Source organism: Octopus bimaculoides, chromosome 7 (genome assembly GCF_001194135.2).
Source record: "Octopus bimaculoides isolate UCB-OBI-ISO-001 chromosome 7, ASM119413v2, whole genome shotgun sequence".
Taxonomy (NCBI): Eukaryota; Metazoa; Mollusca; class Cephalopoda; order Octopoda; family Octopodidae; genus Octopus; species Octopus bimaculoides.
Window position 1 is genome coordinate 89,885,161 of NC_068987.1, and position 2,388 is coordinate 89,887,548.

General features: G+C 41.9%; 1 protein-coding gene across 1 annotated transcript in view; it reads right to left on the minus strand.

The window, feature by feature from the left end:
* LOC106872791 (uncharacterized) overlaps nt 1-2,388 on the minus strand; it is a 30,403-nt gene that overhangs the window by 26,942 nt on the left and 1,073 nt on the right. The gene's annotated exons all lie outside the window — the stretch shown is intronic.

Sequence of the window (2,388 nt, forward strand, 5' to 3'; positions counted from 1 at the left end):
GGGGGGTTATTTGCTGTGACGTTTTTCCTCTTGTAATGGAGAGACGCCGAACAAGAAGTTGTGAAGGTGTAAGTTGTTCTAGCATTGAAGGCTGCCCCTCCTCGGAATATATGTCGGAGGTGGAGGAGGAGGAGATGGTGGAATGCTTGAAGAAGATAGACAAGGCTTTGGAGGAAAGAAGCTATGCTGCGGCGACAAGAAAAGTCCCTGAATTCCAGAATTACTAGTTTTATTCCCTTTATTTTTATTCCTCCCAGTTCATATTTAGAAATATTTCTTGTGAGAAGTTTCCATCCATTTATGGTCAGTCGCTCTTAGGACCTCATGCAGATTGTACCTACCCATTTTGCCTATATATAGCAAGACCTTCTGAGAAAGAGAGAGTTGAGTGTCTTGGCTACAGGAACAGTGTAGTCATCATTGAGGATTCATACAATGTTTTACTCTTCATCAGACACTCTGTTATCCTATTAACTTGGTCAATTACATCACAAATAGTGTAATTTCTTTTTACCCCCACCCGCTTCCGCGTATTCTCGATTAACAGGAGCGGTGTTTAGTTTAAATTTCTGGGTTGTTGAACCCCACGCAGTTAGCTTGGGTTTAATAAAGTTTTGAACACAGAATATGATAATCTATGAAATAGCTCATTGCCTATACTAGGATCAATTCAATACTTGATTTGTAAATTACGTAACCCGTATATACCCGTCATGTGGAGGCGCAATGGCCCAGTGGTTAGGGCAGCGGACTCGCGGTTTCGATTCCCAGACCGGGCGTTGTGAGTGTTTATTGATCGAAAACACCTAAAGCTCCACGAGGCTCCGGCAGGGGATGGTGGCGGACTCTGCTCTACTCTTCCACCACAACTTTCTCTCACTCTTACTTCCTGTTTCTGTTGTGCCTGTAATTCAAAGGGTCAGCCTTGTCACACTGTGCCACGCTGAATATCCCCGAGAACTACGTTAAGGGTACACGTGTCTGTGGAGTGCTCAGCCACTTGCACGTTAATTTCACGAGCAGGCTGTTCCGTTGATCGGATCAACTGGAACCATCGACGTCGTAAGCGACGGAGTGCCAACAACAAATATATCCGTCCATTCATCCATTTTCTCCGTCCACTATTCCTGGAGTGGTCATAGGGGTAGAGTCCTCACACACCTCCTTCATAGGGTCCTATCAGAAGCAACTGTCATATGAATTTAGGATTGGATTCCGAAGCATGACCAATTGAGATTATGGATATTATCCAGTCGCCTTGTTCTGGTTCTGCCTCTACGTCTCTTGCCGGTTGGTTTGAAGAATCTACTTTGCGATTCTTTCCTGCGACTGTCTAATTACGTATCCATAGTATCAAAGTTGTGACTTTTCTATGCAGAGAAGTAGCCGTTCGACCTGGAGTGATTCCTTGATCTCTGAACTAAGCCCGCTTTTGAGTAACGAATCACCAAAGATCCTTCGAAAGAATTCCATTTAGGCCACTTGGATTCGCGATCGAACTCTTTTGGTTATCCAATATTCAGGACCAAATTCATTCTGTCTTGTGATGGTAAACATACAAGAAACAAACAAAGCAATTTGGGATTTAACTTTTTTCTATTTGTGTTTCGCTTACTTTTTCTTGTTTCCTATTTTTCGTTCTTCCTTTTCTTCATTCCTTATGTTTGTCTCTCTCTCTCTCTCTCTCACAGCCTCTCTCATGTACTCTCTTAGTCTGTTCGTTTCTCATTCTCCTCCGGAAGTATTATGTATTTCTTTTGCTTGGTAAGCAGAGCTTAAAAGGTTTAGCATCTCATAGCACAGCACCAACCAGTCAAGGGATACAAACTCATAACATATCCAGTGGAGACAACGAAGCAGTTGACGCGTTCGTTGATAATTCAATTCACAAACTGATCGCTTTTGGATTGTTTTTGTAAAAGTTTGTCTGAGAAGGGTAGTGGCCATGATGTTTCTCGGGATCTCTGAGATTGGTGAGCAAGAGAGAGAGAGGGGGGAGAGGGGATGAGAAGAGGAAAGGGAGAAAGAGAGAAGTGTAATTCCAAGGGGACATCAGATTTATCAGAGAAAGAGATTGTGTGTGTGATATTCATATTTTCGAAAAGAGAACAATTCATAAAAATAAATCGGACCTACCACAAACGCGAAATTGAAACCAAATTAAACCTACAATAATTAAAAAAAAAAATCTATTAGTTTCTTGGTGACCAAGTAGTAAAACCCTATTTTCTAGAAGAAATGGTAAGGGCAAAGTCGTGACCATCAAACCCATTTCAATGATATTCGCTTCATAGAGAATATTTAGGGAGTCAGAAATAAATGCTTAGTGGTATTCTTCTTGTTCTCAGCGCAAATGTCACCGAGGTCAGCTTTGCTTTTCAGCGTTGA